Below are 27608 nucleotides of genomic sequence, written 5' to 3'. Positions count from 1 at the left end.
TTTGATGAAAATGTCTAGTTTTTAGTATTAAAGTATTATTTCCAGCAACATGGCGTCAGTAATTTCGATTCAATTTCACAATCAACATGGTGTACAGTAAATTAATATTGAAAATCTTAAGGCAGTTGTAAAACAGTGTTAAAATGGTTTTATGCCGGTTAGAAAAATGTGGTAATAAAACTATTTCAATAAACAGTTTTTAAATGGTTTTAAGAGACCTTGAATCACAGCTTCGTTTGACGTTTCTCTTAATGGAATACACGCTCATGATGGATTTATCCATTTTTGAGAAAAAGAAGTTTTTCGCAATAAATGAGAACATTTCGATTTGTAGCTTGGAAAAAGGCATTCTTGCAACTTTTTGTTTTGTTTCCTTTTAACTATGAATAGAGGATGGTCAATTATCTTTTAACAACAAGTAGCTATCAAATAATCTCAAACTGTTTTGGAATAGAACATTTTCTGTCATCAAAAACCTGGCCTTAAAGCTAAATAATAACCCGCATAAATAAAGATTATAATCAAATGATTTTTGAAGCGTAATAAAACGTTTAGCAAACGATTATTGAAATTGTAAAAACATTGCTTGAATCGTGAATTCCGAAATGATTGAATTTTGAATGTGTAGTTAGGTTATGTAAAACAGTTAAAAACTGTTAAAACAGTTGTATGGGAAAACAATTGGAAGCGATAAAACGATTCTTTAAAACGTCCTTCGGATGTTTTGCTTACTATTACCAGAACTGCATTACGCTTTAAATAAATCGTTATTTTCAATGATCGGCCAATGCTAGTGGTCTTCATTCAGAATATATCATCTGAAATTTGTTGAGGCTGATTTAGAATGAGCATTTTCGCTTGTGATGAAACTCAATTTCTCCGTCTTTGCTGAGTAGAAACCGGTTTCTGCAGTCTTCTAGAAATTTGGACGGTTGATCTGAAAATAATTTTGTTAGTTCTGGATTGGATGACGTAAATAAAGATCAACTTCGCATTGAGAGACAGAGATGGATAAATAAAACGTGTAGTTTAATAGGCATACTTGTAAATGAATTTTCTAGTACAGTTATTCTTATCGAATCAGAAGAACAGTTTATTCACAGTAGGCTTTTATTCGAATTGAGCGAATAATTATGTGGACTGATTTGCGGTTGTTTTGAAATATGAATGCGGATACATCAAAGTTGTTTTTATTTTTCAGATGAATTAAACTGTGTTAATTTATATCATTTTGATAGCACGCTTTTCTCAATTTTGAGTGATAATCCTTTCAAAAAAGGTTATGCTATCTCAAAAAGAGGTAAAAAAGTTTAAGCGTGTATACGTTCTTCTCGATTGTCAAATCATCTGTCACTTAGTTTTATCATGCCTACATCCAATGTTCCAATAAAACAGTTTTTCAACTTGGCTTGAACGCTAGTTTTAAAAGCGCATTGAGCGCATTATTAAAACTGGTACCAAAGCTCTAATAAAAACAGGAAAATATGTGTTTTATTGAATCTTTAGCAATACTTTTGCAACTTTTTTACAACACTCTTAAGATAGTGTTTTATTCAAGTTTTAGCAAAACTTTCAGGGCTCTTTTAAAACACACGATAAATGAAGCATTTCCTATGTTACAATAAAACCGTTTTAAAAATTGGATGCCATCGAAAAGTCTTCATAAAACAATATTAAAACTCAAAAAAGCCAATTGGCTTGATCTGTGTTACTTGGGGACATTTGAGCTAAAATACTTATCAAACGGCTTATTTTTTCATAAACATGATGTGAAATGATGGAACAAACGATTAATTTTTCATAAAAAAAAGGGAGAATTCAAAAACTCTATTTTGTTTCAGTAAACCACACTTCTTCAGTTTCATATTGAAGATGGTAGCACTATCTTGCAGTTTAACCCAAATTAAGCCTCAATATTGATTTTCGGGGTTTATTTAAGCCAATATTCATCATTTTGAGGTAGTTTTCCTGCACAATGTTTTTGGACTTGCCTCTTTTTCGGATTTGCAAAAACTCAACAGTGTGACGGACTTATTTTGAACCAGGGGACTTTTATTGGACCATCTTGATTATCTCTCTTATAAAGCAACTAATCATAAAAAATATTAGTGAATAAATAGTGTCAAAATAAGTCCTCTATCACCGCCAAAGTTTCTGCTTACTCAACTTTCGAGGTCAAATCAAACCAATAAAATCGCTAGCCAATCAAGCTTCACCGGAATGTAATGATTATCGGTCCAAGAAATTCAGTTTTTAGTGACCTTGATGCAATTCTAATTACCTACGTGTAGAGATGAGATGAGGGATATGGAGAAAATAAATCAAATTTAATTAAAAATAAATTAAAACAATAGTTGAATTCGGCAACACTAAAGATAATAAAAATAAAATAAATTTCATTAGTAACGTTTGCTATTTTGGCAACACTAGGCAAACAAACAAAACAAAGTCAGTCATTGGTCTATCCTTGTGAGTGACAGACGTGTTTAAGTGAATCTCTGAATTGAGATTCTTAAAATCACGACAATGGCGTGGTTGGTAGAATAAGCTCAAATTGCGCAAATATTTAAGGCTGCTGCTGCTGATTGTTTTAATTTAGCCTTCCGGTGGAATAAGACGGAATCGGCGTTAGAAGCGCAAATATTTAAGGCTGCTTCTACTGATTGTTTTGATTTGACCTTCCGGTGGAATAAGACGGAATTGTTCTGTTATGTTTGTTATGAGTAGGCTTTCCGATTGTCAGGTAGCTTTTGCTGATTGTTTGCTTTGATTTGGCTTTTCTGTGAAAAAGATGGAATTGGCTTTGGAAGCGCAGATTTTTAAGGCTGTTGATGTGCTTCAATTAGGCCTTCCGGTGAAAACAAACGGAGATGTGTAAGGAAGTAAAGAGAAAGCTGTTGCTAAGAATGTTTCTTTTGCGAATTGTTCCGACTCTGGTAAACAAAAGCAGAGTGACAGAAAAAGCACAAATTGGAATATTTTCGGATGGGATGAAGAATATGCAGAAAATAAAAATTAAGATTTGAAAAGCTTTGGCAGAGAATAGAATGTAGAAATGAGAGATATTTGGGATATAAAATTTTAGAAAAACCAAAGTAATTTAAATATTCTATTGAGAACAGAGTTGAGAAGGAATGTAGAGATGAGATGAAGGATTAGCAGAAATTAAATAAAATTTGTAGGATAGAGTATAAAGATGTGGAATATGGAATAAAATTTGAGGATATTTGGTAAAAAAAAATGTTCTAAAGAAAAAAAACATAAGTCGACGCGTAAAAAAGGTTTTAATTGAGAATAGAGGTGAGAAGGAATGTAGGGATGAGATGAAGGATATGGAGAAAATAAATTCGCTCCACATCCTTCTATATCACGACACTACGACTCTACGTATTTATATAAGTGATCTTATAAGAAATGCTCAGTTTGATGAAATTTGTAGACCTGTTCAATGAAAAAAAATGTCCATAATGATCATTTTAAAGGAAAAAAAATTTGTCACCTAATCACTGGGTGGTAAATTATTCAGGCCAATTTGACACTTGAACGATTTTTTAAATTTTTTTCCTGTTTTCCAGCCATGGTTTAAAAACTGTTGGAAAACTGCAATTGTCCAATCAAATACTTTGAAAAAGCATTACCATTCTCTTTTACACAGTAAATGCTAAGAAAAAATTGCAATGTTGTAGAAATACAAAAGTGGTACGTTTCTTATTTCGCGCCGTTTTTTTTTTTTCATATTTTTGATCCTCAACACCAATTGCTTCAACCAAAAGAAGTAAACGTATGTTTGATTTATCCATTGAACAATTTAAAACAAATTGACAAAGACGATTTTCAATTGATCGTATTTTAGAAAGTAAAAAACTGAATGGTACTTTTCTTATTTCACTCACTGTAGTATAATAAAAGACGAGCTGAAACGTCATCAAATTACTAGTGCCGGTATCAATCAACCTTTGGAGCGACAAGTGCGAAAACATCGAGCGCAACCAATTAAGATGCTCACATTAGCTCATGATTTTAAACTGATGACGTTGTTCCTATCAGTATTAGGAAGAGTGACATCAAAATTGGGCGCTAACCAGAAGTCACGACGTAGGATGTTGTTTATCTTATCTGTGAAAGAAGATACCTATCTACCTACAAATGAAACAAGCATGAACGCGCAAAGTATCACATGCAATGCATATGTTCCAACATACGAAAGTGTTAGATTGATGTTCGCTCGCTAGAATGTCACCGGTTTTTGTTGGTATTTCAAACAGCTGGATTGTATGAAAAAATAACTGAATTCTATGGGCGTTAACGGTAAAATCACGAATTGCTGAACAACACAACTGATGGAATAAAAGCTCATCGGTGTTCTATTTTACTGATTTTTTAATGATTAGAAATCCCTTTTAAATCAGATGAGCTATCCGAGGTGGAATCCTACTATCTGACAATCTATTATATAAAATTCTCTTGTAACGGTGTTTGTAGTACTACTCCTCCGAAATGACCCAAACGATTCGAATGAAATTATTTTTAGAATATTCTGTAGCCATGCGAATCGGTTTATATCGAATAAAAAACACAAAAAGTCACATGAATTGGCCGTTATAATACAATTTGTAATAATTTGAATAAAATAAAAGTCATGGCTTCCATTTTTTAGAGATTTTTTTTCCTTTGGGCGGTTTGTTTTTCGTCTTCAAGGTCGAGGCGTCGCGAGCCAACGTCGGAAGGGGATAGTAACCAAAGCATACTAATCAATGATTGCGGGAAAAATGAAAAATTTTGGCGTCTATTTCTCAACCAAGCATATTTTAATGCACGTGGTGACAATATGCAACGTAGATGTGGCTGCCTAAATAACCATCAAAATTTTCAGAAGAACAAAAAAAAATAGCAAGAGCCTTTCTTATTTGGTGGAATTGTTGCCTTAAGGTGGTTAGGGCGAGTGCCTCGATTACATACATAGGATTCTTTACAGCGACGCTCACCCGTGTGTGGTGGTTTATAATGCAACTTAGCAACCACAAACAAAGTGAAAATATAAAAAATAAATATTTGATCATAAAGAATTTAACGTCTATGGGGTCTGTCATCCATGACGTGCAAATAACGGTGTCGTGTGAATCAAATATCAGTTGCGTGGCAGTAAATAAAAAACGACGGGTAAATTTAATCCTCTTTGGTTTGCCATCTGCGTGTACCATCTTATGCAGAAAAATACATAGGCAGGTAAGTCGTTTTCATCTAATATTTGATATTCGTTTTAAACTTCTAGGGGATTTCAGACAAACCATTCCCGTCATTCCGCGGTCAACATATACCGATGAGGTGAACGCTTGCATAAAATCATCGCATTTGTGGAGGTTTGTTAAAAAATTACACTTGAAAACGAACATGTGAGTAGAAACGCTTCAAGATCCATCCGCTAAAATATTCTCAAAAAAAGCTTCTGGAAATCAGCGACGGGAAATTAGCTGAGCATGAAAACACAGGATGTATCAAATTACCGGCAGACTTCTGCTAAATTGTTGAGTCCCAGAATGATCTCATTAACCGCATATTCCCCGAACTTGACAAAAACTTTCTAAGACACGAGTTGGCAGAAAGAGCTATCTTGGCTGCCAAAAATTATGTAGTAAACAATCTAAATATTAGGATTCAGCATTTAATACCAAGAGATTTATACTGTATTTGTTTTCTCCACTAGTGGAGTGTCCCACCGTTCCCGATAAAAACAAACAAAAATCGTCGCCAGTGTATTGCTACCTCGCTCACTCACATGCTCTCTCGCAACACTGACAAAATTTTCGGGGCAACACCGTTCGATGGCAGTGCAACACCAGGTCAAATCTAGTGCAACACTGTCCGAATAAACAAACAGTTTGACAGCACCTAGTGGTGCACCAGTGCAACACTAGTGCAACACTCGGCATAAACAAATACGGTATTAGTGTCATACAAATCTATTGAAATCATTTGCGATACCAACGAAACGATAAACTACCCCTCCGAGTTTTTAAATTCTTTGGATTGTCCAGGCTTGCCACCACATCATCTCCGACCTAAAGTAGGATCGCCAGTAATTTTGCTACGAAATTTAAACCCTCCACGGCTTTTCACGCGTTTAGTAATTAAGAAAAAAATGAAAAATGTTATCGGGGTAACCATTTTAAATGAAAAATTTCGAGGAGAAGATGTCCTACTGCCTAGAATACCAATGATCCCAACGGATATGCCCATGGAATTCAAACGGCTTCAATTCCCAATCCGATTGGCTTTTGCGATCACTATAAACAAAGCACAAGACCAAACGATGTCCGTTTGTGGTCTCGATCTGAGCACACCGTGTTTTTCACATGGACAACTCTACGTGGCGTGTTCTCGCGTGGGTAAGCCATCGAATTTGGTCGTGTTAGCGAATCAGGGAATAACTAAAAATATTGTTCACTCTACCGTTCTTCAAAATTAATAATCATTGTTTGTGTTGTTTTCGTGTAGTATAGTTTAAGTTAATAAATCAAAAATTATGTCTGAAAGCCTTATTAAATAATCTTTTTGATATTCCAATAAGACATCACCATTTACTTCCCTATTATTAAATAATCATATAGCAAAAACAACCATAAGATACACAACGTTTGCCTGTAATCAAATATATGAGTTTAGATTCAGAATCAAGATTCAGAATTCATATTAATAATTCAGAATTAAGATTCAGGAATAAGATTATTAATTCAGATTCAAATTTTAGATTCGAAATTCAGATTCAGAATTCAGACTCAGATTTCAGCTTCTGAATCGCATCTGGATGAAAAAAAAAATAAGAAAGCTGAAGGAAGCAAATATAACGATTGATCAAATTTAATTTTGAATTATTCAAACTGTTTTAAACATTGACATTTGAAATTGGTATTATAATTTAGCTTTTCTCTAAATGATTAGATGAGTTATTTAAATTTGAAATTCATGTAGTAATTTTTATCTCGCACAATGTTTTCCGTCAATGTGTTTCGTACTGTCCTAGATGGCAATACAACGTTTGCCGGGTCAGCTAGTATTCCTCAAAAATTATTCACTTTGTCTGCGAACATTCATAGTCATTATAGGCCGAATAACCCTAGCTTAAGTCTCAGTTATCTTACAGTTGTCAGCCTATGCTAGAATATCTACTATGGTGTGAATTCCTAAGGTTGTATAGATTCCGTTCCAGGGCCTGGCCGGCTCTCAATTCCCTCCGTTCAGATGTTGGTACGTGCCAATTCACAAACGTCAGACGCAACACAGACGTGATCGAAATATTGCTACATACCATTCAGTATATTTTGCAGCTGATAGCGTCAATTCAGCAAATGTAAGGCGAGGGGACTGCGAATAAAAAATACGTTTACAGTTCCAAACTAACACAGAATAGGACTTTAACAAGTGTCGCGTGTTTTCTAATTGAGTTAAGAGTGACGAGTGCACTTGAAGAGTATTTATCAGATAATTACTATTTCTCTTATTTAAGAGCTTTGAACAAACGTTTTTGAGGATTGCAGTTTTTAAAACATAAAATCTACTTAATCGTAATACAACTAATGTTTTCAGCAAATGAAGTTCGAAACGATTCATTTACCAAGAATGTGGAAAATTTTTCACCCCCCCGCCGGAAAGCTGATGTCAGAACCGGTCGAGGTTGGGTTGAATTTATGCCCTCGTCTCATGGTGCCATAAATCACGACCTCAGACCACCGACCACGGTCAGTGCAGAGCAGAGGTGCTACTGTTCCTATAATGAGGACAAAAATGTGGAGAAAAAACCTTTCCATCTGACACTCGACCATATGACAAAAATAACGATTTTCCCCATTGGAGTGAAATATGGATCCGAGTATGGATCTGGAACTGTAGAGTCGAGTGGTGTCAACCTCATATGTGTTTTTGTTTTCTTGTAAAATAGCTCTGTATTTTGCTTTACGATCTGCAACTGTTCGGTGGAATCTAGGAAATTTCGTAGGTGTCTTCCATTCGACCGAAATGTTACTAATTTAAAACTGTTGAAATAATACTTTGAGTATGTCACGGTTTCTAATTATTTAGCCAAATGTGAACTTTTTGAGTCATTACAAATATGTGGCTTTTGGTTTTGGGAATGTTTCACTTGGACATCACATTAACGTAGTTTAAATAAATATTAGTATCGTCGGCAATTGTTCAACCTGGAAACCTTAGAAAATTTAAAGTGTTTAACAAATTTTCAGTTGTAATAATGTCTGGTTTTGTTCAAACTACATTTTACACGTTGTCTGCCACCAAAGCTAGTATATATAACAGCATAAATGTGTTGCATACATCTAGGGGTTTGGATGGATGTAATTTTTACTGTAAACAAACGTGTATTACAAAACAATCATATTCCAGCGTGTGGAAACAAGATTTACAAGTTTTCACTTTGTATTACCCCAGCAAGGTAACTATATTATAAAAGCTTTTATTTAAAATAAATTTAGTGAAATTCCGAAAAATATAATGTTACCAACATTTTGGCACAGATTAATTAAACCAGTATCAACTTTTATTATGTTATGTTATAAACCAATCCGTCATTACAGGTAATGTTAGAAAAAATGTAGATTATTTGTAGACGAATTGAATGTGTTTTAAATGAGCGCTGGTGTGGTCTAGTGGAAAGGCTGGCGCGAGTCTGGTAACCCAGGCGTACTGCGTTCGATTCCCGGTATCGGCAAGAAAAATTTTTGGGTTCGAATCCCATAAGTTGCCAACAAGTAAAATGTGTTTAATTGTATAAATAGGTAATATATATTTCAGAGGAAATGCATCTAGGGTTAATCTGGAGAGGCTATTGCAAACGGAGTGGATTGCCAACCATTGTAGGTCTCTGAAGGTTGGATACCTTTCGTCGACGAACCATCGGCCGTGGGAGCCTGAGAAGCAATTCGAAGGCCAAGCCACACAGACATAGGCTGGACCTTGCTACCGATGGGGGAACCATACATTTCATACATACATACAGACAAATTGAATGTGTTTTTTACCCGAACGGCGAAGTTTACTTCTAGTAAGAAGAAGAAGAAGAGGAAGAAGAAGAAGAAGAAGAAGAAGAAGGAGGAGGAGAAGAAGAAGAAAAACAAGTTTTTCAAAGCTACACTAAACGAATTTGTAATATTATTTGTGATATTTTATATAGAAAAACTGGCAAAACCCGGGCATTCGATATAAAATTTTCAATTCCAAAATCCCGGCAATATCTGGAACAATGTGGACAAAATTTATTCATTATTTGAACAAAATTGAGAGAAAAATAGGTTAAAATTACTTAAAACTAAAATTGTTCTTCGAAGCACATCAATTTTTTTTCGATGCTTCTAAAAAAATTTTTAGTTTATTTTGCTGAATATAATTCTGAAGAATTCGTTTTCGGACACGAAAATCAAAGCTTATCATTGCTCAATTTGAACTTTTTAATGAAATTTGCAAATAACGAGAATAAATCCGTGCAAAAACCGTTAAGGTTTTTTTTTATAAAACCGGGTATCCGGGCCGGATCGGACTCACCTTGATCGGATATAAAACCGGGGAATTTAGAATGCTCACTTTAGAGGGGGTTTATATTACTTATTTTTTCTGGCTAACGTGTGATCTTTCCTTTAAAAAAAATCCAGAATAATGGTACATTTTAGACCTTTAGATTTTAGATATTTGAGTGTGAAAACACATGGGCCAGAGATTTCAGACGCTTACATTTTTCGAAAAATAGGCCCATTTCCAGTTTTCTCATGTTTTAAAGCTTCTCTTAGCTGTAGTTTTTGACAATTGCTTGTCAAACAGTTGTCATTAGTATAGATTGTTAGATTAACATATTTTGAAATATTCTGCACAAAAAGTAAATTAAAATAGTGGTTTGCTTTGGCTCTATGCTGATTTTAATGAACCACATCTGCATGTGGGGTTGCTTTAGAAGGGTTAATAAAATTAATAAAAAATATCTCACCAAAAAAAACCCTTTTGAAACAGACATTGACAGACATGTTGAACAAAGACAGGCCAAAACATATTTTCCAATTATTTTTCCGTTAAGTTTATCATATGCTGAAAAAAATTTGATTAGAAAAAGTAAAATTATTGAAATGAAGGGATTAAATTTGTTTATTGTTGTGATAACTTAAAAAAAAATCTATTTTGAATTTCTTGATACACTTCTAATCGCGAGTCCCGATTTTGGCAGAAAGCATCTCAAACACCATTCTTTTTCTTAATAAAAGACCATTAAATTTACAAGACCAATTGTTTTCCAATTTATTTTAATCGCCGCTCATTTCTGTCGAATTTCCGAACTCACCGCCCCTTTCAGGGTAAATGATATTGTTGAAAGGAATGTACGTCTGAAAATTGTGTAATAAATTTTGGTGTGTGGTATATTCACCCATAATTATGTTTCCAATTTAAAAATAGTCTAAAAAATTGAAGTTATTTCCAAATTACAAAATATGAATAAAACGTAATCAAATAATCAAATCTTGTTCAAATATTCACAATTTAGTGGTTTTACAGAAAAAAAAAACGACAGGTCTGTTACATTAAAAAAAAATTAACATGAATTTCATTAACTCGAAAAATAATCTAACGAGTCGATTGTAGCCAAAGGGGAAAAAGTGCAAAAATTACGAAGTTCGAGTTAATATTGCAAAAAGATTAATCAAACCTTAACCTTCAGCTGGTGTTAATTTCTGATTTATAGAACTTTAACTTCATATTTAAAGTCTGTTGCATAGAATCTGGTCGCATCTTTTCATTTACTGCAGCGCCCCTAGTTGTCACATCGCAAATCTATTGACAGTGTTTTGATCCGGATGGTTTGTTTACTTAGTGGTGAAAATTTCATCAAGAATGAAGCAGTCATTCAAAAGTTATCGACGATGGAACACGAAAGGCGAGAGAATTCTGCACACTCACGTAGAGAAACTGACGTGGTCAGGGGTAAAGATCGCGAAATTCCTGAAAGATCCAAAATCGACTGCAAATTCGGTGCTGCAACGTTACCGGGAGACGCTTACGGTGGATCGAGCAAAACAAACCAGGCGTAAAAGTGGACCGGAAGCTGCGAGCAAAGGTAATTCGATCAGTTCACAATAATCATGGAATCTCCTTGAGTGATTTGGCGAAAAAGTTCAAGACGAACCACAGTACAGCTCGACGAACTTGTTTGCGAGAAGGCTTGCGGTCGTATCATACAAGCAAACACCCCAACGAGACGCTGAAACAAAACCTGGTTGCCAAAACCAGGGCAAGGAAGTTGTACGAGAAAGTGTTGACCAAGTACAACGGATGCATTTTAATGAACGACGAAACTTACGTCAAAATGGATTTTGGACAAATACCCGTTAACAAATTTTACCTTGCGAAGCGTAAAGGGAATGTTGCGGGTAGATTCAAGTTTGTTTTCGAAGATAAACTTGCTCGTAAGTTGATGATTTGGCAAGGGATCTGTAGCTGTGGGAAGAAGACTAAGATTTTCATCACTGGGGACCAAGCATGGAAACAATCGGATCGAAGTACATTCAATCTGCAATCCGTGGTGAACTCATTCAATTCTAACTGCCAATCGAAGCAATCGGGAAAGGAAAAAGTTAACACACCACAATGAACACTAACGTTTGCAATCCCGAATGAATGAACTTTTAATAAGTTCGGGTGAACGAAACGAAGCCCGAAACATTCGCCGCGTTCAATTGGATCGTTTTTTATTTTCACCACGACGTTCGCAAATGATTGTCGAAACACAATCGCCAAACGATTGTAAGATTGCATTCGCGAATGTTTCCGTAACCGGTAAAGGATTGCACCATCAGGTGCTTGTGTTTCGGCTAATTTTGTGCGTGTTTTAGACCCCGCGCTCGCTGATGGTTTGTTTTCTCATGAGGTTTTTTTAATTTATGTTCGAATAGGAACATTCAACATATAATTAGTAAAAGTTTGGACTTTTGCACATTGCGTAGAAAACTAAACTGACAATGGGGGATTTGAAAATAGGAGGCAAGGACGTCGGCCTGGTGTCGATCAAAGCCGTCGATATTGTTTCAGTCGAATAAACGTCGTCTTAGCTGCTGATTTTCCGGTGCGGAATTCGCTTTTATGTCCCAATGGGATACGAACGCGAAACATACGCACGTGTTAGGCTTAGCATTTTTATAGTTATTTCAATTAACAATAAAAATTTAAAAAAAATTCGAGCCAATACCTCACAATTTTTTATTTCCTTCCGAAAACCAATTCGAACAAAACAAAACGCCTTCAAGTAGGCAAGCACGTAATCGCCCAGATGTAGGCACATATTTGAGTGCTATGTCGGCTTACAATATTTATGTGTGGGATTTTATAACTTTTATGTGACGCATATAAAAGTAATAATTTTGTATTCTGTATTCTTGCAATCTCAACATAATTAAATGATTATTTGGCAATTTTGGTTAAAAAAATGTCCCAGTAGCCAAAAGCTAAATCCCTAGGCTTCGTAAACAAGAGTGGACATTTCAAACCCCCCTTTGTCAGTTTAGTTATCTACGCAATGTGCAAAAGTGCTGAATGTTCTTATTCGAACATAAATTATAATAAAATCATGAGAAAATAAACCGTCAGCGAGCGCGGGGGCTAAAACAAGCACAAAATTAGCCTAAAAACAAGCACCTGATGGTGCAATCCTTTACCGGTTACAGAAACATTCGCGAATGCAATCGTGCAATCGTTTGGCGATTGTGTTTCAACAATCATTTGCGAATCAATTCACCCAACGAACGTCGTGGTGAAAATAAAAAACGATCCAGTTAACTGCGGCGAACGTTTCGGCCATCAGCAGAGATGCCAATGTGCCTGATTTTTCAGGCGTTGCCTGATTTTTCAAGGCTCTGCCTGACAACCTGATAAGCCATTGATTTTCCCTGATTTTTGAAAATATGTCTGATTTTGCCTGATTTTTGCGAATGTCATGAAAAATGGGTAGTTAGGAACTGGAGTAGGTACCATAGCTGAAGTGAAAAAGTGTAAATGTGGCTGAATCAAAGCAATCGAAAGATTCCCGTTAATTCTTATTGCAAAAGAGAATTGAAGGGAATCTTTTGATTGCTTTGATGCAGTAGAGCCTACTTTGTTGGGCTCACAACGCATGTTGGAGTGAAAATGTGGAGCGAGACCAAAAAAAAAAAAAAGGTCATCACTTTGAGCGTAATTTCCGTTAATTTTACGTAGCCTGATTTTGCCTGATTTTTATTTCGCAAGTTCCCTGATTTTCAAAAATAAATGTTGGCAACCCTGGCCATCAGTTCGTTCACCCGAACGTATTTAAAAGTTCATTCATTCGGATTGCCAATCCGACCAATCAGCGGTCGTCTGTTCACGCTCGCATCGCCGATGCTATCATCGTGAACGGAGCGGTGATTGAGAATCATTAGCGTTCATGCTGGTGAACGAATTTTTCCATCCTTGCTGGGGACACAATGAATGGAAATGTTTACAAAGAAAAATGTCTCAAGAAGAGGGTTTTGCCATTCATTCGGTCCCACACAGGTCCGGTAAAGTTCTGGCCGGACCTGGCAAGCTGCCACTACAGCCGGGGTGTCGTTAAGTGGTATAAGGAGAACAAGCTGTCCGGATTTTCGTCTCATCGAGAAATATTGGGCAATAGTTAAGGGCAAACTGAAGAAATGTGGCAGAACCATGAAAAAACCCGCTCAAATGGAAAAGTGGTGGAACAAGATGGCGAATGAGGTTACCAGCAGTGCTGTGCAGAAAATGATGGATGGTATCACAAAAAAGTTCGCAAATTCATCCGAAAAGCTGACGAATGATTTTTATGTATTTTTTCCTTAAAATGCAATAAAAACCCGACAAAATTACATTTTTATTTTTGTTGTACGTTATTTCTTTGCGGATAAATGATCTATTTTATCCGACCAGATTCTATGTGAAACAGACTTTATTTTCTTTAATTGATTAGAATAATTATTTTCAAAAAAAATATGAAAAACGAACAGAACGAAACCTATTTTTTTAATCGATTGAATTTATCAGTTAACGTTAGAGATGGTACCAACGCAATATTTGGATCACTTTTATTATTGTTTCAGACAACAGAGAGGCTAACTTTAGTGTAAATGCTGGCACTGGTAATTTATTTTGTTTGTTTATTAACAACACTACATTCCTGAATACCATAAATTGTATTCAATATTCTTGGATAATAACTTTTACGCTTCTCCATAAGATTTCATTCTATAGTCGTTGAAAATCAAGTCGAGAATCTATGTTTCAAACTGAATGGCAACAGTTGAAATGATTGAAAAATTTAAGGATGATGTGAAGTAACGATTGACAAAAACCTCTTTTCTGTAGAAGTTTTTCAAAAACTTAAATAAAACTGTTTGTGATTTCTCTAATTTTGGATGTGAAACGCCAAAACCTTACCGCTCCTGAGCCTTTCCAACGCCCCCCAAAATTCAATTTAATATCACAATCCGCCAACATGCCAAAAATACAATAAGAGAATATAAAAAAATAGAAAGCGTATAGCTGATAAACTAACAAACCTACATAAAAACTAAAAACCAATTTCGAATCTATTTACTAACCTTTATTCAATACAGGATAGAATTTTTGCCTAGGTTTTCTAGTTTTAGAGATACAATGCTTTGGGAAAAAAATTGAATTCTTCAATTTTTAGAAAATTTAATTGAAAAAAATACATTTATTTCTGTCATCACAAAAGGGAGTTTTGCAAATTTAGATATTGAAATCACAGTCTACTAGGGTAAAATACCTAGATTTCGACAGTTTTTGCTTGTTTTTTTTTCAGAAAAAGTTTTTCTGAAAAACCATGTATATAAATTATTTAACTAAAGTTTTTCTTTTCAAATATGTTTGGTTATATAGATCAGACTTTTTTCTTCATTCTCTGCCTTTTTTATTGATCAAAAGTTTTAAAACATTGTTTTTAATATCCTTTTAATAAAGCCTATCGATGGTCTAGTTTTCGACATTCAATTTTAGTTTTCGACACAAAAAGTTTTAGATTTCGACAAGCATATTTCCACTTCCTTTGTTAGCTCAGGTATATGAATATTAACTTATTGGAATTGCTTGTCTACTTCACGGCGTTTTTTACACCATGGAAACAGTATAAACATACCCAAGAAGAAGGGTGTCGAAAAAATTATTAGGTGAGTTTTCAGCGCTAGTTTTCGACAGCTCAAAAAGCAATTGAAATTTCATTAAATGTTAGCAAAAATATAAAATAAATTACCGGAAAGATTGATTTCAGAACCTTATCCATCCATTGATTCCTTTTATTTGGCTTTTAATCGAATAGAAGGGGAGTTTTTTCGTGATTCAAAGTCATTCTTATTTGGTCGATGGCATTGAATTTCACAGGTGATTCAGAATGTTACTTTTAAATAAATGGCTTTCTACTATTCAATAACTTCTTTAGGAGAATTTTTATATTCAACGTATACTAAAGTGGGAGAGCAAAAATAGAAAAAATATGAACATAGATAGCTTGAGTCACCAAATAGAAAGATAAGCCTTTCATTAAAAATTTGTCGAAAACTAGCTCCTGTCGAAATCTAGAGTATCTACCCTAATTTGTTGAAAACTGCAGTACGTTTTGCTTTAAAAATATTTAAGATGCATTTTGATTTAAAAGTTCTTTGAAATTTCGTAAAATTCCTGAATTTTCATAGAACTGAAAAAAACACTTAGGTTACTTTTTTTCAAAAGTCAAAATTACTCGAAATCATCGAGAAAATAGACCATTGGTTTAGTTTTTTATTTTCAATACTTTTTTTTAATTTCAAAAATTGTAAAATGTGACACAAATTTTTTGTAACATTTTACATTTTTTTAATTAGTATGGGAGAGTGGGTATTCATGGGCCACTTTTTTTCTTTGTTCCATAACTTCTTTATTATACAAGATAAAATGAAAATAAAAAATGGTATGGTTTTCTAAATTTTCAAGGTATTATTTGGCATTTCTTTTTAAATTTTTAAAAAGTTATTTTCTCCAAGTTCTGACTGTTCTAAAAAAAGCTATATTTTTTTAGATTTTGAAAAATGGTGGGGAATCGTGGGCTACCAAATCCAAATGGACCAAATAACATGCAAAGTTTATGAGTTGACCCAAAACTGTGATTTCATAATTCATTTCGTTATTTTAAAGCAATTTCAGATGATGAAATAAAAAAGCGACATGTGTATGACCGAATAGATTCAAAAACTTGGCTCGCGAACGTTTTTCAAAATTCCTTATATGGGATGGACGAAATATTTTTCTTTTTTCTTCATTTGGCATAAGAGAACTTTACAGATAGGGAAAATGTATTTTAAGTTTTGAATGTGTATAAAAACATAAAAATATAGATGGTTCAAGATGTGTGGCCCACGATTCCACAAGTTATGATTTGCATATTGGTTACGTTTGTGCGACTTATTGATGTTTCATCAAAAATTCATTTTCCACGTGAAAGAACATGACAGAAACTAAGATCATAAGGATATGAGCATATTTTTGTTATGAACTTTAGGTTCCCCATCGATGCAATAAGCTTTTTTAATTACATAAGTAATTTTTTTAAACTTTTTTAAGTATGATAAATAAAAGAAGCATATAATGCGTATTTAAGTAAAACATATAGAAAAATGTGCTTGAGTAAAGCGACGACGATAACAGTTGGATTGAGATTTTATATCTCAAAACACATCTGAGATATTCAGAGTGGCCCACGTTTCCCCATGGCTCACGTTACCCCACTCTCCCCTACACAAATTTCTTAAATGAATATTTACCTAATTTCAAATGCTACCTTGAATCTTAGAAATGAGAGCTGGTAGAATGAAATTAAATGCATATTTGAATTCAACACGCCCTAATCAGTCAAAACCAATTTTTTGCTTCTCAGAAAATATGAATTTCGTTGCCTCGAGCTATCAGAAATTGATTCTTTATTTCATGTTTTCTTTATTATATCTTTAAAATCGTTTAAGAAATAATGTGTCCATCAAGAAAAAAAACAATTTTTCACTTTATTCATACATTTTCTGTTGTAAATTTCTTACTATTTGAAATGAAGGACTAAAATTTCAATTCGCTCATTTTAGATTAAATAAAGTTAAAAAAAATCTTGGATAAGAACTTGAAATTCAAGAGCAAGTCAATGAAAGTAGAATTCCAAATGCACCAGACATTTTTTTTTCTATTTATGAGCAGGGAAAAGGGACATCAGAATCGCAAATCATAATTTTGATTCAAAATTAATTATAAACATTAAGAAATAAAGTTCTCCGACCAAAATTCAAAATGTAAAATGAACTTCAGAGTAACATACACGATAATTCCGATTCACTATTCAGACAAAAATATATCAAAAAGTACATATATGCAAGTTCATAATTAGTTTTAAATTCATAGCAATGAATTAAAAATATCTGAAATATTTGCTTTTTCGAACGTAAAGTTGCAAATGAGGATCATTTATTAACCTTCCACTAACCTTAGTATGAAGAAGCTCAGGAAGAATAGATAATTTAAAGAAATATTCTTGTTTTCGACATTTTGTTTTTTTTTCATTTGATAAATTTATAATGAGAGGTTTCTGAATGAGCTCATAAATCAGTATTTTCCTTGGTATACAAAATAAGAAAATCAACTTTAAATTAAAATCACATTTATCAAAGGATATCGAAAAAGTTTATATAGAAAATGGGTTAAAAAAAGATTTGACTTCTTCTCTAATTTTGATTTTTTTTTCCAAAATACTTTTGATTAAGTTCCCCCTCCCCCCCGAAGAGCGAGCTCTAGGACCGCGTCTGGGAGCGTTTCAAAACTCGGAACGAATTGATATGTCTAGGGCTGAACAAGCCCAAGAGGTTTAAAAACTCAGGATAAACGGTATTATTAAATTTAAAAAATTTAACGAAACTATTTGTACGGCCTTGAATATCAAATTACTTTTAGTGTAATTATAAAATTCTTAAAGTATAAGTTAAGAAATTATTTTTTTCTACATTGTTTAAATTAGACGATTCAGGAACAAAATTTCATATGTAGCCTTGGAATCCTGGAAAATTCATCTGATGCTGTCCCTTGAGCACAGATTTTCCCAGCATGCAAAAACACAACCTGTCCCATAATGATAAATAACAAAACCACCACACGGATACACTCACAAACTCTTATACGAATGCACGTGAAATGGCGTGAAAAACGTGCTACTTGTCGTCACCGCTTCGACTATGATTATGATGTTGTTGTTGAAGGCAAGGCCCCACACACATGCGAGAAGGTTTGGGTATCGCACATCCAAAACAGAACCTCTCAGAGAAAGCCCCCTCTCCCCCTGGTTGTCGTGAATCGTGATAATATCCACATCCAGCCAGCCAGCGTGTTGTTACCGTTGACGAACGTCGTGAAAAGTGAGAGCGTTTTGGGGAGCACGCTCTCGCACCTTGGTGTGCGAAAAAACGTTTCTTGGTATGGATGGCTGCCTGTATTTGGGTGACACTGATTCTGTACGGTAGATATACGGGGTTAGGTGTTCGCGGTTCGACTCTTTTCATTTTCCCTCCCCAACTAATTTTTCACTTTGTCCCACTAGCTCTCGTCCGCTCGAAGGTGCCTTCGATTCATTTGCTCACTTGCTCGCCTGCTGGGATAAAAGATTTTTCCACCATCAATTTTTCATCAATTCCCAAGGCTTGCCCTGGAACATTGTTGCAGATCAAGTTGTCGAATTGGCACTAGAGCATTTTCGTATCACAGTCAAATGCAAATCACTCTTCGGTTTTTGCAAATCCATTGAGGCCACACTGGACGCATTTTTGTTCGGCTCACTCAAGGTCCTAGCGAGCAAACCTTAGCTCAACAGCTAGACCTGGATCTAGAGTGCTCTCGGAAGCAATGAGCCATTACAGATCCTGGCACACACTGGAAGTGACCTTCAATGGATGTCGTTTTTCCTTGAGCACAGGTTTTATTTTTCACTCGTTTCAGATCGCGCGCAATCGAATCGAATCAATCTTCAAAAAATTTACACACTTTCACTTCCTGAATTCAACTTTTGAGCCCCTAAATCACCAAGTTATCAGATGATGAAAAAACCTTTTTCCAATCAACCGTACTGAGCTGATGGCAGAAGTACACTTGTCTCATCACTTGTGCTGTCCCCATGTATCTGCTGAACTAATTGCTTCGGACGACGATGGTGAACTGGCAAATCTCTCCACGGTCTCTCTTTCTATTCTAACGTAGTGTATCTACATCCCGATGCAAATTGGTCGGGACGTTACTATTTCGCTGAAACAGTAAGTTGATAGGTAGGTACCACTTTATAGTCTAGCGAGATGTTGAAATGCTTCACTCTGCCTGCACACATTAATGAATATTTCTAATTTCGATTCTGTATATGAATCTGAGTCTGAACCTGAACTCTAAATCATATTTCAAATTTGAATTCTTAATCTAAATTCTGCATTATAAATCTGAATTATCAATCAGTATATTGAATCTGAAACTGAGCATCTATATTCTGAATCTGAATTCTGAATCTGAATTCTGAATTCTGAATTCTGAATCTGAATTCTGAATCTGAATTCTGAATCTGAATTCCGAATCTGAATTCTGAATCTGAGTTCTGAATCTGAATTCTGAATCTGAATTCTGAATCTGAATTCTGAATCTGAATTCTGAATCTGAATTCTGAATCTGAATTCTGAATCTGAATTCTGAATCTGAATTCTGAATCTGAATTCTGAATCTGAATTCTGAATCTGAATTCTGAATCTGAATTCTGAATCTGAATTCTGAATCTGAATTCTGAATCTGAATTCTGGATCTGAATTCTGAATCTGAATTCGGAATCTGAATACTGAATCTGAATTCTGAATCTGAATTCTGAATCTGAATTCTGAATCTGAATTCTGAATCTGAATTCTGAATCTGAATTCTGAATCTGAATCTGAATTCTGAATCTGAATTCTGAATCTGAATTCTGAATCTGAATTCTGAATCTGAATTCTGAATTTGAATTCTGAATCTGAATTCTGAATCTGAATCTAAATCTGAATCTGAATTCGAAATCTGAATCTGTTAAAATGGGTTAAATACATAATACAGAGCCCGTTTGTTTTTGGCAACATTCGATTTCAGCAACATCCGATTTTGGCACATGGAACAGTTTTTTTTGAAACGACATTACTTTATAATTTTTGCTATAAGGCTGGAACAAATTTCAAATCCTTCTTTTGTCACTCGGAGTTGGAACATCACGAGGAGGGGGACAATAAAAAATAATGCGAAAAACAAATAAATTGAAATAAATTGCACGAAAGCTTTTATGCAACCAAATTTCATACTATATTATTGCATAAAACCTATAAATCAAGTATTTTTTATCGATTCGAATTCGATAAATTCAAGAATACAAAATTAGAATTTACTTGCATCTTCCTAAATTTGGTTCTTTGTCTTGTAATCTTTCGGATATTTGAATTTTTTAATTGAAATTTACTTAAAATACTTCAAACTTTATTTATTCCCCCCTTCGGGATTTTGGAAATTTCGAAGGGGAGTGACAAAAGAAGAAATTAATATTTGTTCCAGCCTAACAGGACCAATATCATTTAAAGAAGCACCAAAAACCGATGTATTGCATGACCACACTTCATGCAATGGTACTTAGCTAGGCACCCAACATTGATGTCAATTGAATTTTATGTTTTCAAGGCTAAAATATGGGTATAATGCAGTGCATGATGGTCTAACTAACGTCTCATAAACGCTTTCTATTCTACGCTGCCTACTCTAAACTTTAAATTTTCTTCTCCAAACTATTCTAATTTTCAATTCAAGCGGTGACCCCTGTTAAACAGCTAATAACTTTTTTGCCTAAGTAGATATTAAATGAAGGTATTGAACAAAGTTGTTCAGCGGAAAATTTGCTTCCTAGATTTTTAAATTGGCACAAAAGCCATTAGCAGGCTCGGTGCCACAGAAGAAACAAAAATGATGTTGATTTTTCAGTACAAAATATTCAATTTTTCCTTAAATACAAACCTTAAAGTTAAAATTTACGCATGTAACCGTTACGAAAAAATTCTGCAAACAATCATGGATGAGTTTTAAACCAAAACAAAGCTTTTGAGACCACATGGTTTGATGTATTAAAAAACTCGACAGAACCTTCCACAATTTCCAAACCCGAAGGGATCGAAATATCCATTCATCAAAACACCAAATTCTCGACAAATTTGAGAAGCTTGAAAATTTTGCGTCAGTTATTGGCAGGGCCGTAGGAAGGGGGGATTAGGGTTGGATTTTAAACCGACTACACCCCCCCCCCCCGCTTCCTCCATGAGGGTCCGTTCTACTTAACACTTAAAATTTGGAATTCCTTATCAAATTTTGATGATTGAGAATGGCTATTCAAGAGTAAAGCATGGATCATCAGAAATCTGGACGCACTGTTTATTATACTATAGCGCTCCTAGTTGTCGGTTCTGGAATTTTTTGATAGCACTTTGCTCGGAAATGTTTCCTCTATCAGTGCTGAAAATTTCATTACGATTAGTTTTGTTCCAAAAAAGTTACACGTGATAGAAGCCGCGAGACGAAAATTAATTTTGGACACCCACGTTCAAAAACCTGATGTGGTCTGGTTCAAAAATCGCGAAATCTGATTTTGGGAGGCTTCCTGACCAAAAATTTTACAAAGCCACTGGTCGAAGTGATAGCCCCATCAAGTTCAAATTCGTTTTTGCCAAGAACTTTGCAGAAAAGTGTTTGATCTGGCAAGATATTTGCAGCCGCGGCCGAAAAACCCCGGTTTTTTGTGAAAAACAAGACCATGGACTCCGAAATGTACAAGGAGGAGTGCCTGAAAAATGTTTTTTTCCTTTTATTAGATCTCACAATGAACCATTAAAGTTTTCGCTAGATTTGGATGGCTGCCAACTGGAGGATTTTGTCGAAAAGGACGTCAACCCACCCAACTGCCCTCCATTCCGCCATATTTAAAATTTTTGGACAATTGTTAATCAGAAGATGAAGAAGAATGGTAGAACGACTCGGGATGCAACAGAGATGAAGAGATTGTGTCCAAACTTAGATGAGTGGTTCTGGACGAAAAGTACGAAATTTCATCAAAACAACATCGGAATAATTTTTTTATTATTTTTCCTTAAAAGTGCAGTAAAAACCCTACAATTTGAGCACAAAACATTTTTATTTCGTTTACATAGCTCCGAGATAGACCCTTTTTAATGCGTCCAGATTTGTAGTGATCCATGCTTTAATAATCCAGACTCAAACTTATGCCAATCCCTCGACAAATAATCTAAAGTTTAAAATTCTGCTGCAGTTTTTAAATTTTTTCTCAGTTCTGAATATTGAATTTTACTGAACTTAAACTCATTTCGGAGGTTCAGGCTCCAAATTACAAAAACGAAAATTGTATTTTAATTTTCATATTTCGGATCTGTATCCAGTTTAGGATTCCTTATTTTCTTTGGAGTCTTCGTTCGAAATGAGAAGCTGCTTTGAAATGCTGGTTCAAGTGTGGTTTTGCTTTTCATACCAAATTCGATTGATATTTTTGGAAAATCAGACTTAGTTATTATGCAAAATTCAAATAAAGCAAAGCTTCAAAATGGCGTTCAGAAAGTGAAAACTCAGCAGAATCAAATTCAACATTCGGGATTCATGTTTTAATTCAGGTTCACAATTTGAATAAAAAAAAATATCACGATTTCAGTTTGAATTCCAGAGCTACAGGATTTAAATTAGGCCGAAAAAAATGTCACATGCTCCTTTCGTCACTCTAAACCCAAACCACCCCCCCCCCCCCCCCCCCTTCGGTTTTTCGAAAATCCAGAAAAGGGGAATAAATAAAGTTTAATGTATTTTATGGAAAGAAAAATTCTACGAAAATTCAAACAGTTAAAAAAGCGAAATTCAAACTGTATAAGATAAGAATTAAGGTTCAGAATAGAGATTGTAGATTCAAAATTCAAATTTGGCGTGTAATTGAGTTTTCCGATCAAGATTAAAATATCGAAAAACTATTTTGTTGAGGAATCCAAGAGATTTAATCAAAGTTAGTTTGTACACAAAATTCGACTAGAAATTCCCTATAAAAATAGAATTCAAGTTTATGTTTATTTTTTTAAAAAAATATCTCATTAAAAAAAAGCCACAGGATTTTAATAATGGAATAGATATTTAATGAAAAATATTTGTGATAAAAAAAAACATGAAAAAATTCACATTTTCTTGATGTACTATTTAACATTATTAATATTGAAATTGTTGTAAATCCATATTCGAAATCTTTAATTTGTTCAAGTTTGCAAGAACCAGATTTTAACCGACAAATTTTAATCTCTTTTTTGTTTAAATTTTACTTATTATCCTCGATGGTTGAATCCTTTGATTTTTATCAATAGCTTGAAGGCTTTCTTAGAAGAAAAACTTATTCTAAGCTCAAATCAAATAAGCTTAATCTACCAGACTCTTGAGGAAATTCAATGATTTCAAACATCGATGAAAATATGTTCCCTGTTTAGTTACTTGAAACTTCATTACATGAATTTATAGGGTGTTCCATTATGTCTAAGCACGATTTATTTTTAAACAACCCCTACGGGATGTATCATCCAAGCGGATGAAAATCCTCGAAAAAAAATAAGCACGATTTAAATAAACAGTATAAACACAATTTAGAAGCAAATCCATTTTTTCACTTCTATGTTTTCTATAGTCTTTTTTACAGTGAATCAAATAAAAATTGAATTCCAGTCAATCGTAGACCAGTGATCGAATTTTTGACAAACCATTACATTTTACTGAATTTTTCTATAAAATTTTATGTCTCCGTCTCGTCAAGACCTTGAGCCACCCTGAACAGTGTAATACTGGTCACTCGGAAGCATTTCGTAAATAATGAAATTCGCAAAATGTTTTGTCATCGATAATAATGAACACCAATTTTCCACACAGCAGTTGAAGATAATATGATAACATAACATAATTATATTATAATTTACGAGATCTTGGTTTGACGGAAGCAGATTGACTTTTACTCCACTTCGGCTTCTTCTGCTTTTTATATGTCTTTAGACCCAATCTCACTTTGCCTAGAAGGTATCCAACTTTTAAGCCACATCCCGAACTCAGCCAGTCTTCCTACTGGCGTAAGCATGAATGACTTTCCGGTCCAAAGATTTGTCCATCGGACTTGGTATCCGTCCTGCACGAAGCTGCTTTCTTCTCCGAATTGCATTTCGAACCGTTTCAATATTTACTTCTTCCATTTTCGCCAACTGATTCAACGAAATGTTGGGGAGAGTATACTATTTGTGCACGACATTATTACCCTTTACAGAGAAATGCTTCTCATTTTCTCGAAAACTTTTAAAACTGGTGCTCAAGATACTGCAAACAACAACACACTGCAGAAATCAGCAATTTGAACGTCATCCGGAATGAGCAGGGTTGTATCAAAATCGTGCTTAGACATAATAGACACCCTATGGCTTACCATTTCAAAAATTGTTGAGCATATTTTGTAAAGCTAATAAAGTTTGTTCGAAATACTATTAATGTTGAAGAACTAAAAAATGAATAACTAAAAACTACCAAAAATAATTTGTTTTAAAGTTTGTTCAAGTGGGTTCTTCCTACGGCCCTGATTGTTGGCAATGTTTACTAATCCTTCGCCTTAAAATTTTCCTGATCTACTAATAAAGATTTTCGTGAAATGAAAGTTTACATGCATAAATTTAAACTTTCATGTTTGTATGGTAAAATTGAATATTTTGTACTGAAGAATCAACGTAATTTTATTTCTTCTGTGCAACCGAGCCTGCAATGGTTTTTGTGCCGACAATTTATAAATCAGGAGTGCCTCAAGGCACTCAAAGTTTCGTTTTTTACTCCGAAAATCATCAAAAGGAAATCGGAAATATGGACATTTTTATTTTGATACCAAATGACTTAAAAACGCATATGAATAACATTAAAATCTGGTGTTATCTTGAAAAAAAAAATTGTTTGTTGAAAATCGACTTTAGTTAGAATTTTAAAAAAATCACGTAAGAAGTGATCGAAGGAAATCCGGAAAATCGAAATTTTAATTTTGACGCCAAATGACTTAAAAATGCATGTAACGTCGAGATCTGGTGTTATTTTGACGACCATCAGCTCAATACAAACTGTTTAGGCAAAACTATGGTGAAAAAAATCTTTGAATCCAGAAAAGTGTATTATTATAATATTTTAACTAAAATAACAGCATTGTATACACGGCTATAGCTATGTTCTGTTTTTTTGTATGGTATATGCGAACCAATTTCATCCCACAAATTGAAGTTCATATTACTTTCTTATTAAAAACATTCACCCTATCCTTATCAATTTATCCAACACTGTATGCATAGCCACATATCTATACATGGAATGCGAAATCGCGAGACGACATCCACAAGTCCGCGCGCGAGATTTTCAACTTCACCGATGTAAGTATGTGCGGGTGCTGCTGCTGACGATGCTGAAGAAGATGGAACTGTCTAGGAGCAGCTAGCTACTGGCATCGAATCAATCAAATGCCCAGAAAAATATCACGATCAATGAGTTCACTTATACGATTTTGGCCACGGTTTTATCATCACCTACATTTAGGAGGTTTTAATTCGCAAATTTCCAGACACAACAGCACAAATTCACCAGGAAAATTGCGAGAACTCCGCTGAAAACGTTAGCAACTGAACCGTTCCTCGTGGAATTTCCATCACATATACAGGGGACCAAACGAAATTTTCCAGGTTATCCAGATGATCCGGGCATGCGCGCTCGCTTCCATCCAAGAACTATTCGAATGTCACGGATAAAAGTCAAAAGTACTATCCGGAAAGCTAAAATTTGGAATCAAATTGGCGGTTCGAATTTTTCAAAGTAGGAAATGTAGTTAGCTACTGAAATCCAAATTGAAAACGGGGTGAATATTTTACTGTTTGCACTTGGGCCAAAGCAAGTGGACCAAATTCTTCAAATACGATAACTCTTCGAGTTTTTTTAGAACGTATCTAGGCCATATTGCGAGGTATTAAAGTTTAGAATCGGAAATCGGTGTGAAATTCAGATCACTACCTAATGCACATTCATAATTTTAACACAAAATACTGACACATTCCAAAACCGTTCGCGAATCAAAAAATCTCAAACTCGTCGAAAATTTCGATAATTTAAATCACACAAAACCATCGGAAAAAACAGTAAAACAAATTTTAAATATGATTTATATTCATTTGAATGTCAATTTTTATCGAAAAAGTGTAAATTGTGAAAACTTTTACTAAATATTTTTTTAAAAGTATAAGGATTAGTTAATTCGCAATTTGCATAAAACCACAGATATATCGTTTTGAATTGTTTTCATCTAAAGGAGTTATTTCAATAAGCGATCAAACACAGTCTCAATAAATGAGTCACAAAAAATGAAACTTTTGAATTTTACGAGGACACATTGACATTTTCTAACAAAAAGAATAAAGATCTTCTTTGAAAATAACGAGATAATTACTTGATGGCCCCGCGTCTATTCTTAGGCGCAGGGCCGTGGTAAAAGATCTCCAGCAGCAAAAAAATCTGCACGTAGCGGTTACGTGAAAAACTATATAATTTTTATTCCTCCCCTTCCCAACTGAAACATAAAAAGACCCCATTTGTCATAAATTTTCAAAGAAATTAAAGTAATTAGTGAACGCGTTTTTTACTTTGAATAAGAGGAATTATATTTTTGCGTTTGATCCTGTCTAGCTTTACAAAACGAGTGACGGACGAGAGCGTTCATGGATGCCAGATAATTTGTTTTTGATTCAATTGTACGATGTCATATTTTCACTCTTACAGCTCGGCCGTCCTGCTGAACGCCTCGTCGTCCTAATCCCTACGCTCGTTACAATTTTTATAATAGCGATCTGAATATATATTTAACGACAATGATGGCCTACGGGTTATTCATTCTGGAAATAAAAACAAAAGATTCTTTTACAAATTATTTACTTGGCAAATCTGAACCCAAGACTTCTGGATTTTCATCAGGCTCTGACTCTTGATGCTTGTATAGTTTCATATTTTGCGGATCAAATACCCCCTCAAAACGCTTGCCTGCGACTTGATAACCATCAATGTCCCCTACCACATATCTATTCTTGTCAAGAACCTTTCGAACAACATATGGCCCTCTATATTTCGGTTTCAATTTATTGTTTTCGCCCACTGTGGAGACTCGCCTTAGGACAACCAAATCACCCACGCTGTATTTAGTTTTTGCACACTTTTCGTCATGTCTTTGCTTGTTATACTTTTGCATTTTACTAGTTATTGCCGCCGCTTTGGCCCGGATACTTTCTAAGCTCTCTCGGTTTTCCGATTCTTGAAGCTCTTGAAAGTATTGCGCACAATCGTAACCAATCTGTCGACGCTGCTCAATACCGAACAGCAATTTAGATGGAACCGTACCAATTCCTTTATTGAACGTATTATTTAGAAGAAATTCGGCATCAATTAAC

At 34.5% G+C, this 27608-nt stretch overlaps 1 protein-coding gene across 7 annotated transcripts in view; it reads right to left on the bottom strand.

Moving 5' to 3' along the window:
- The window catches only part of LOC129744228 (uncharacterized), a 74605-nt gene extending 48780 nt beyond the window's left edge, over window positions 1-25825 (bottom strand). Inside the window, exon 1 of one of the 7 annotated variants that reach the window (XM_055736643.1) lies at window positions 25711-25825. The gene's annotated coding sequence lies outside the window, so the exon portion shown is untranslated. Of the gene's footprint in view, window positions 1-18980; window positions 19252-25706 lie in introns of those variants that run through there. The other 6 variants (XM_055736647.1, XM_055736644.1, XM_055736645.1 and 3 more) reach the window with 6 other exon arrangements.
- Between the last annotated feature and the right edge of the window lie 1783 nt (window positions 25826-27608).

The sequence above is a fragment of the Uranotaenia lowii genome, chromosome 2, assembly GCF_029784155.1.
Source record: "Uranotaenia lowii strain MFRU-FL chromosome 2, ASM2978415v1, whole genome shotgun sequence".
Taxonomy (NCBI): Eukaryota; Metazoa; Arthropoda; class Insecta; order Diptera; family Culicidae; genus Uranotaenia; species Uranotaenia lowii.
The sequence above is the reverse complement of the archived record's forward strand: the minus strand, read 5'-3'. Positions and strand labels throughout refer to the sequence as shown.